Genomic DNA, 12,142 nt, shown 5'->3' with positions numbered 1-12,142 from the left:
ACTCTCACTCACTGACTGACTCACTCTCACTGACTGACTCACTCTCACTGACTGGCTCACCCTCACTGACTGAGTCACTGACTGACCCACTGGCTGACTCACTGGCTGACTCACTCACTCTCACTGACTGACTCACTCACTCTCACTGACTGACTCACTCACTCTCACTGACTGACTCACTCACTCTCACTGACTGAGACTCACTCTCACTGACTGACACAAACTCTCACTGACTGACACTCACTCTCACTGACTGACACTCACTCTCACTGACTGACTCACGTACTTTCACTGACTGACTCAGTCTCCCTGACTGACTCACTCACTCTCACTGACTCACTCACTCTCACTGACTGACTCACTCACTCTCACTGACTGACTCGCTCACTCTCACTGACTGACTCACTCTCACTGACTCACTCTCTCTCTCACTGACTCACTCACTCTCACTGACTGACTCACTCTCACTGACTGACTCACTCTCACTGATTGACTCATTCTAACTGACTGACTCACTCACTCTCACTCACTGACTCACTCACTCTCACTGACTGACTCACTCTCACTGACTGACTCTCTCTCTCTCTTACTGACTGACTCACTCACACTCACTGACTGACTCACTCACTCTCACTGACTGACTCACTCACTCTCACTGACTGACTCACTCTCACTGACTGACTCACTCTCACTGATTGACTCACTCTCACTGACTGACTCACTCACTCTCACTGACTGACTCACTCACTCTCACTGACTGACTCAGTCTCACTGACTCACTCACTCTCACTGACTGACTCACTCACTCTCACTGACTGACTCACTCTCACTGACTGACTCTCTCTCACTGACTGACTCACTCACACTCACTGACTCACTCACTTACTCTCACTGACTGACTCCCTCACTCTCACTCTCACTGACTCACTCTCACTGACTCACTTTAATTGACTCACTCTCACTGACTCACTCACTCTCACTGACTCACTCACTCACTGACTCACTCTCACTGACTCACTCTCACTGACTGACTGACTCACTCTCACTGACTGACTGACTCACTCTCACTGACTCACTCACTCTCAATGACTCACTCACTCTCACTGACTGACTCACTCACTCTCACTGACTCACTCACTCACTCACTCTCACTGACTCACTCACTCTCACTGACTCACTGACTGTCACTGACTCACTGACTGACTCACTCTCACTGACTGACTCACTCTCACTGACTGACTCACTCACTCTCACTGACTCACTCACTCTCACTGACTGACTGACTCACTCTCACTGACTGAGACTCACTCTCACTGACTGACACTCACTCTCACTGACTGACACTCACTCTCACTGACTGACACTCACTCTCACTGACTGACTCACGCACTCTCACTGACTGACTCAGTCTCTCTGACTGACTCACTCACTCTCACTGACTCACTCACTCTCACTGACTGACTCACTCACTCTCACTGACTGACTCGCTCACTCTCACTGACTGACTCACTCTCACTGACTCACTCTCTCTCTCACTGATTCACTCACTCTCACTGGCTGACTCACTCTCACTGACTGACTCACTCTCACTGACTGACTCACTCACTCTCACTGACTGACACTCACTCTCACTGACTGACTCACGTACTTTCACTGACTGACTCAGTCTCCCTGACTGACTCACTCACTCTCACTGACTCACTCACTCTCACTGACTGACTCACTCACTCTCACTGACTGACTCGCTCACTCTCACTGACTGACTCACTCTCACTGACTCACTCTCTCTCTCACTGACTCACTCACTCTCACTGACTCACTCACTCTCACTGACTCACTCACTCTAACTGACTCACTGACTCTCACTGACTCTCACTCACTGACTGACTCACTCTCACTGACTGACTCACTCTCACTGACTGGCTCACTCTCACTGACTGGGTCACTGCATGACTCACTGGCTGACTCACTGGCTGACTCACTCACTCTCACTGACTGACTCACTCACTCTCACTGACTGACTCACTTACTCTCACTGACTGACTCACTCACTCTCACTGACTGAGACTCACTCTCACTGACTGACACTCACTCTCACTGACTGACACTCACTCTCACTGACTGACTCACGTACTCTCACTGACTGACTCAGTCTCCCTGACTGACTCACTCACTCTCACTGACTCACTCACTCTCACTGACTGACTCACTCACTCTCACTGACTGACTCGCTCACTCTCACAGACTGACTCACTCTCACTGACTCACTCTCTCTCTCACTGACTCACTCACTCTCACTGACTGACTCACTCTCACTGACTGACTCACTCTCACTGATTGACTCACTCTCACTGACTGACTCACTCACTCTCACTGACTGACTCACTCACTCTCACTGACTGACTCACTCTCACTGACTGACTCTCTCTCACTGACTGACTCACTCACACTCACTGACTGACTCACTCACTCTCACTGACTGACTCACTCACTCTCACTGACTCAATCACTCTCACTGACTCACTCACTCTCAATGATTTACTCACTCTCACTGACTCACTCACTCACTCTCACTGACTCACTCACTCACTCTCACTGACTCACTCACTCTCACTGACTCACTCACTCTAACTGACTCACTGACTCTCACTGACTCAATGACTCTCACTCACTGACTGACTCACTCTCACTCACTGACTCAATCTCACTGACTGGCTCACTCTCGCTGACTGAGTCACTGACTGACCCACTGGCTGACTCACTGGCTGACTCACTCACTCTCACTGACTGACTCACTCACTCTCACTGACTGACTCACTCACTCTCACTGACTGAGACTCACTCTCACTGACTGACACTAACTCTCACTGACTGACACTCACTCTCACTGACTGACACTCACTCTCACTGACTGATTCACGTACTCTCACTGACTGACTCAGTCTCCCTGACTGACTCACTCACTCTCACTGACTCACTCACTCTCACTGACTGACTCACTCACTCTCACTGACTGACTCGCTCACTCTCACTGACTGACTCACTCTCACTGACTCACTCTCTCTCTCACTGACTCACTCACTCTCACTGACTGACTCACTCTCACTGACTGACTCACTCTCACTGATTGACTCATTCTAACTGACTGACTCACTCACTCTCACTCACTGACTCACTCACTCTCACTGACTGACTCACTCTCACTGACTGACTCTCTCTCTCTTACTGACTGACTCACTCATACTCACTGACTGACTCACTCACTCTCACTGACTGACTCACTCACTCTCACTGACTGACTCACTCTCACTGACTGACTCACTCTCACTGATTGACTCACTCTCACTGACTGACTCACTCACTCTCACTGACTGACTCTCTCTCTCTCTCACTGACTGACTCACTCACACTCACTGACTGACTCACTCACTCTCACTGACTGACTCACTCACTCTCACTGACTCATTCACTCTCACTGACTCACTCACTCTCAATGATTTACTCACTCTCACTGACTCACTCACTCACTCTCACTGACTCACTCACTCTCACTGACTCACTCACTCTCACTGACTCACTCATTCTAACTGACTCACTGACTCTCACTGACTCACTGACTCTCACTCACTGACTGACTCACTCTCACTGACTGACTCACTCTCACTGACTGGCTCACTCTCACTGACTGAGTCACTGCATGACTCACTGGCTGACTCACTGGCTGACTCACTCACTCTCACTGACTGACTCACTCACTCTCACTGACTGACTCACTTACTCTCACTGACTGACTCCCTCACTCTCACTCTCACTGACTCACTCTCACTGACTCACTTTAATTGACTCACTCTCACTGACTCACTCACTCTCACTGACTCACTCACTCACTGACTCACCCTCACTGACTCACTCTCACTGACTGACTGACTCACTCTCACTGACTGACTGACTCACTCTCACTGACTCACTCACTCTCAATGACTCACTCACTCTCACTGACTGACTCACTCACTCTCACTGACTCACTCACTCACTCTCACTGACTCACTCACTCTCACTGACTCACTGACTGTCACTGACTCACTGAATGACTCACTCTCACTGACTGACTCACTCTCACTGACTCACTCTCACTGACTGACTGACTCACTCTCACTGACTCACTCACTCACTCTCACTGACTGACTCACTCACTCTCACTCTCACTGACTCACTCTCACTGACTCACTTTAATTGACTCACTCTCACTGACTCACTCTCACTGACTCACTCACTCACTGACTCACTCTCACTGACTCACTCTCACTGACTGACTGACTCACTCTCACTGACTGACTGACTCACTCTCACTGACTCGCTCGCTCACTCTCACTGTCTGACTCTCACTGACTGACTCACTCTCACTGACACTTACCCACTCTAACACACTGACTGACTCACTCTCACTGACTGACTCCCTCTCACTGACTCACTCTCACTGACTCACTCTCACTGACTGACTCACTCTCACTGACTCACTCACTCTCACTGACTGGCTCACTCTCACTGACTGAGTCACTGACTGACCCACTGGCTGACTCACTGGCTAACTCACTCACTCTCACTGACTGACTCACTCACTCTTACTGACTGACTCACTCACTCTCACTGACTGACTCACTTACTCTCACTGACTGACTCACTCACTCTCACTGACTGACTCACTCACTCTCACTGACTGACTCACTCACTCTCACTGACTGACTCACTCACTCTCACTGACTGAGACTCACTCTCACTGACTGACACTAACTCTCACTGACTGACACTCACTCTCACTGACTGACACTCACTCTCACTGACTGACTCACATACTCTCACTGACTGACTCAGTCTCCCTGACTGACTCACTCACTCTCACTGACTCACTCACTCTCACTGACTCACTCACTCACTCTCACTGACTGACTCGCTCACTCTCACTGACTGACTCACTCTCACTGACTCACTCTCTCTCTCACTGATTCACTCACTCTCAGTGGCTGACTCACTCTCACTGACTGACTCACTCTCACTGACTGACTCACTCTCACTGACTGACTCACTCTCACTGACTGACTCTCTCTCTCTCTCACTGACTGACTCACTCACTCTCACTGACTGACTCACTTACTCTCACTGACTGAGACTCACTCTCACTGACTGACACTCACTCTCACTGACTGACACTCACTCTCACTGACTGACACTCACTCTCACTGACTGACTCACGCACTCTCACTGACTGACTCAGTCTCACTGACTGACTCACTCACTCTCACTGACTGAGACTCACTCTCACTGACTGATACTAACTCTCACTGACTGACACTCAATCTCACTGACTGACACTCACTCTCACTGACTGACTCACACACTCTCACTGACTGACTCAGTCTCCCTGACTGACTCACTCACTCTCACTGACTCACTCACTCTCACTGACTGACTCACTCACTCTCACTGACTGACTCGCTCACTCTCACTGACTGACTCACTCTCACTGACTCACTCTCTCTCACTGACTCACTCACTCTCACTGACTGACTCACTCTCACTGACTGACTCACTCTCACTGATTGACTCACTCTCACTGACTGACTCACTCACTCTCACTGACTGACTCACTCACTCTCACTGACTGACTCACTCTCACTGACTGACTCTCTCTCTCTCTCACTGACTGACTCACTCACACTCACTGACTGACTCACTCACTCTCACTGACTGACTCACTCACTCTCACTGACTCACTCACTCTCACTGACTCACTCACTCTCAATGATTTACTCACTCTCACTGACTCACTCACTCACTCTCACTGACTCACTCACTCTCACTGACTCACTCACTCTCACTGACTCACTCACTCTAACTGACTCACTGACTCTCACTGACTCACTGACTCACACTCACTGACTGACTCACTCTCACTGACTGACTCACTCTCACTGACTGGCTCACTCTCACTGACTGAGTCACTGCATGACTCACTGGCTGACTCACTCGCTGACTCACTCACTCTCACTGACTGACTCACTCACTCTCACTGACTGACTCACTCACTCTCACTGACTGAGACTCACTCTCACTGACTGACACTCACTCTCACTGACTGACACTCACTCTCACTGACTGACACTCACTCTCATTGACTGACTCACTCACTCTCACTGACTGACTCACTCACTCTCACTGACTGACTCGCTCACTCTCACTGACTGACTCACTCTCACTGACTCACTCTCTCTCTCACTGACTCACTCACTCTCACTGACTGACTCACTCACTCTCACTGACTGACTCACTCTCACTGACTGACTCTCTCTCTCTCACTGACTGACTCACTCACACTCACTGACTGACTCACTCACTCTCACTGACTGACTCACTCACTCTCACTGACTTACTCACTCTCACTGACTCACTCACTCTCAATGATTTACTCACTCTCACTGACTCACTCACTCACTCTCACTGACTCACTCACTCACTCTCACTGACTCACTCACTCTCACTGACTCACTCACTCTAACTGACTCACTGACTCTCACTGACTCAGTGACTCTCACTCACTGACTGACTCACTCTCACTGACTGACTCACTCTCACTGACTGGCTCACCCTCACTGACTGAGTCACTGACTGACCCACTGGCTGACTCACTGGCTGACTCACTCACTCTCACTGACTGACTCACTCACTCTCACTGACTGACTCACTCACTCTCACTGACTGACTCACTCACTCTCACTGACTGAGACTCACTCTCACTGACTGACACAAACTCTCACTGACTGACACTCACTCTCACTGACTGACACTCACTCTCACTGACTGACTCACGTACTTTCACTGACTGACTCAGTCTCCCTGACTGACTCACTCACTCTCACTGACTCACTCACTCTCACTGACTGACTCACTCACTCTCACTGACTGACTCGCTCACTCTCACTGACTGACTCACTCTCACTGACTCACTCTCTCTCTCACTGACTCACTCACTCTCACTGACTGACTCACTCTCACTGACTGACTCACTCTCACTGATTGACTCATTCTAACTGACTGACTCACTCACTCTCACTCACTGACTCACTCACTCTCACTGACTGACTCACTCTCACTGACTGACTCTCTCTCTCTCTTACTGACTGACTCACTCACACTCACTGACTGACTCACTCACTCTCACTGACTGACTCACTCACTCTCACTGACTGACTCACTCTCACTGACTGACTCACTCTCACTGATTGACTCACTCTCACTGACTGACTCACTCACTCTCACTGACTGACTCACTCACTCTCACTGACTGACTCACTCTCACTGACTGACTCTCTCTCTCTCTCACTGACTGACTCACTCACACTCACTGACTGACTCACTCACTCTCACTGACTGACTCAATCACTCTCACTGACTCACTCACTCTCACTGACTCACTCACTCTCAATGATTTACTCACTCTCACTGACTCACTCACTCACTCTCACTGACTCACTCACTCTCACTGACTCACTCACTCTCACTGACTCACTCACTCTAACTGACTCACTGACTCTCACTGACTCACTGACTCTCACTCACTGACTGACTCACTCTCACTGACTGACTCACTCTCACTGACTGGCTCACTCTCACTGACTGAGTCACTGCATGACTCACTGGCTGACTCACTGGCTGACTCACTCACTCTCACTGACTGACTCACTCACTCTCACTGACTGACTCACTTACTCTCACTGACTGACTCCCTCACTCTCACTGACTGAGACTCACTCTCACTGACTGACACTCACTCTCACTGACTGACACTCACTCTCACTGACTGACACTCACTCTCACTGACTGACTCACGCACTCTCACTGACTGACTCACTCACTCTCACTGACTGACTCGCTCACTCTCACTGACTGACTCACTCTCACTGACTCACTCTCTCTCTCACTGACTCACTCACTCTCACTGACTCACTCTCACTGACTCACTCTCACTGACTGACTCAATCTCACTGACTGACTCACTCTCACTGACTGGCTCACTCTCACTGACTGAGTCACTGACTGACCCACTGGCTGACTGACTGGCTGACTCACTCACTCTCACTGACTGACTCACTCACTCTCACTGACTGACTCACTCACTCTCACTGACTGACTCACTCACTCTCACTGACTGAGACTCACTCTCACTGACTGACACTAACTCTCACTGACTGACACTCACTCTCACTGACTGACACTCACTCTCACTGACTGATTCACGTACTCTCACTGACTGACTCAGTCTCCCTGACTGACTCACTCACTCTCACTGACTCACTCACTCTCACTGACTGACTCACTCACTCTCACTGACTGACTCGCTCACTCTCACTGACTGACTCACTCTCACTGACTCACTCTCTCTCTCACTGACTTACTCACTCTCACTGACTGACTCACTCTCACTGACTGACTCACTCTCACTGATTGACTCATTCTAACTGACTGACTCACTCACTCTCACTCACTGACTCACTCACTCTCACTGACTGACTCACTCTCACTGACTGACTCTCACTCTCTCTTACTGACTGACTCACTCACACTCACTGACTGACTCACTCACTCTCACTGACTGACTCACTCACTCTCACTGACTCACTCACTCTCACTGACTCACTCACTCTCAATGATTTACTCACTCTGACTGACTGACTCACTCACTCTCACTGACTCACTCACTCTCACTGACTCACTCACTCTCACTGACTCACTCACTCTAACTGACTCACTGACTCTCACTGACTCACTGACTCTCACTCACTGACTGACTCACTCTCACTGACTGACTCACTCTCACTGACTGGCTCACTCTCACTGACTGAGTCACTGCATGACTCACTGGCTGACTCACTGGCTGACTCACTCACTCTCACTGACTGACTCACTCACTCTCACTGACTGACTCACTTACTCTCACTGACTGACTCACTTACTCTCACTGACTGAGACTCACTCTCACTGACTGACACTCACTCTCACTGACTGACACTCACTCTCACTGACTGACACTCACTCTCACTGACTGACTCACGCACTCTCACTGACTGACTCAGTCTCACTGACTGACTCACTCACTCTCACTGACTGAGACTCACTCTCACTGACTGACACTAACTCTCACTGACTGACACTCAATCTCACTGACTGACACTCACTCTCACTGACTGACTCACACACTCTCACTGACTGACTCAGTCTCCCTGACTGACTCACTCACTCTCACTGACTCACTCACTCTCACTGACTGACTCACTCACTCTCACTGACTGACTCGCTCACTCTCACTGACTGACTCACTCTCACTGACTCACTCTCTCTCACTGACTCACTCACTCTCACTGACTGACTCACTCTCACTGACTGACTCACTCTCACTGATTGACTCACTCTCACTGACTGACTCACTCACTCTCACTGACTGACTCACTCACTCTCACTGACTGACTCACTCTCACTGACTGACTCTCTCTCTCTCTCACTGACTGACTCACTCACACTCACTGACTGACTCACTCACTCTCACTGACTGACTCACTCACTCTCACTGACTCACTCACTCGCACTGACTCACTCACTCTCAATGATTTACTCACTCTCACTGACTCACTCACTCACTCTCACTGACTCACTCACTCTCACTGACTCACTCACTCTCACTGACTCACTCACTCTAACTGACTCACTGACTCTCACTGACTCACTGACTCCCACTCACTGACTGACTCACTCTCACTGACTGACTCACTCTCACTGACTGGCTCACTCTCACTGACTGAGTCACTGCATGACTTACTGGCTGACTCACTGGCTGACTCACCCACTCTCACTGACTGACTCACTCACTCTCACTGACTGACTCACTCACTCTCACTGACTGACTCACTCACTCTCACTGACTGAGACTCACTCTCACTGACTGACACTCACTCTCACTGACTGACACTCACTCTCACTGACTGACACTCACTCTCACTGACTGACTCATGCACTCTCACTGACTGACTCAGTCTCCCTGACTGACTCACTCACTCTCACTGACTGACTCACTCACTCTCACTGACTGACTCACTCACTCTCACTGACTGACTCACTCACTCTCACTGACTGAGACTCACTCTCACTGACTCACTCACTCTCACTGACTGACTCACTCACTCTCACTGACTGACTCGCTCACTCTCACTGACTGACTCACTCTCACTGACTCACTCTCTCTCTCACTGACTCACTCAATCTCACTAACTGACTCACTCTCACTGACTGACTCACTCTCACTGATTGACTCACTCTCACTGACTGACTCACTCACTCTCACTGACTGACTCACTCACTCTCACTGACTGACTCACTCTCACTGACTGACTCTCTCTCTCTCACTGACTGACTCACTCACACTCAGACTGACTCACTCACTCTCACTGACTGACTCACTCACTCTCACTGACTTACTCACTCTCACTGACTCACTCACTCTCAATGATTTACTCACTCTCACTGACTCACTCACTCACTCTCACTGACTCACTCACTCACTCTCACTGACTCACTCACTCTCACTGACTCACTCACTCTAACTGACTCACTGACTCTCACTGACTCAGTGACTCTCACTCACTGACTGACTCACTCTCACTGACTGACTCACTCTCACTGACTGGCTCACCCTCACTGACTGAGTCACTGACTGACCCACTGGCTGACTCACTGGCTGACTCACTCACTCTCACTGACTGACTCACTCACTCTCACTGACTGACTCACTCACTCTCACTGACTGACTCACTCACTCTCACTGACTGAGACTCACTCTCACTGACTGACACAAACTCTCACTGACTGACACTCACTCTCACTGACTGACACTCACTCTCACTGACTGACTCACGTACTTTCACTGACTGACTCAGTCTCCCTGACTGACTCACTCACTCTCACTGACTCACTCACTCTCACTGACTGACTCACTCACTCTCACTGACTGACTCGCTCACTCTCACTGACTGACTCACTCTCACTGACTCACTCTCTCTCTCACTGACTCACTCACTCTCACTGACTGACTCACTCTCACTGACTGACTCACTCTCACTGATTGACTCATTCTAACTGACTGACTCACTCACTCTCACTCACTGACTCACTCACTCTCACTGACTGACTCACTCTCACTGACTGACTCTCTCTCTCTCTTACTGACTGACTCACTCACACTCACTGACTGACTCACTCACTCTCACTGACTGACTCACTCACTCTCACTGACTGACTCACTCTCACTGACTGACTCACTCTCACTGATTGACTCACTCTCACTGACTGACTCACTCACTCTCACTGACTGACTCACTCACTCTCACTGACTGACTCAGTCTCACTGACTCACTCACTCTCACTGACTGACTCACTCACTCTCACTGACTGACTCACTCTCACTGACTGACTCTCTCTCACTGACTGACTCACTCACACTCACTGACTCACTCACTTACTCTCACTGACTGACTCCCTCACTCTCACTCTCACTGACTCACTCTCACTGACTCACTTTAATTGACTCACTCTCACTGACTCACTCACTCTCACTGACTCACTCACTCACTGACTCACTCTCACTGACTCACTCTCACTGACTGACTGACTCACTCTCACTGACTGACTGACTCACTCTCACTGACTCACTCACTCTCAATGACTCACTCACTCTCACTGACTGACTCACTCACTCTCACTGACTCACTCACTCACTCACTCTCACTGACTCACTCACTCTCACTGACTCACTGACTGTCACTGACTCACTGACTGACTCACTCTCACTGACTGACTCACTCTCACTGACTGACTCACTCACTCTCACTGACTCACTCACTCTCACTGACTGACTGACTCACTCTCACTGACTGAGACTCACTCTCACTGACTGACACTCACTCTCACTGACTGACACTCACTCTCACTGACTGACACTCACTCTCACTGACTGACTCACGCACTCTCACTGACTGACTCAGTCTCTCTGACTGACTCACTCACTCTCACTGACTCACTCACTCTCACTGACTGACTC

This window comes from Triturus cristatus, chromosome 1_1 (genome assembly GCF_964204655.1).
Source record: "Triturus cristatus chromosome 1_1, aTriCri1.1, whole genome shotgun sequence".
Taxonomy (NCBI): domain Eukaryota; kingdom Metazoa; phylum Chordata; class Amphibia; order Caudata; family Salamandridae; genus Triturus; species Triturus cristatus.
This window is presented reverse-complemented; position numbering follows the sequence as displayed.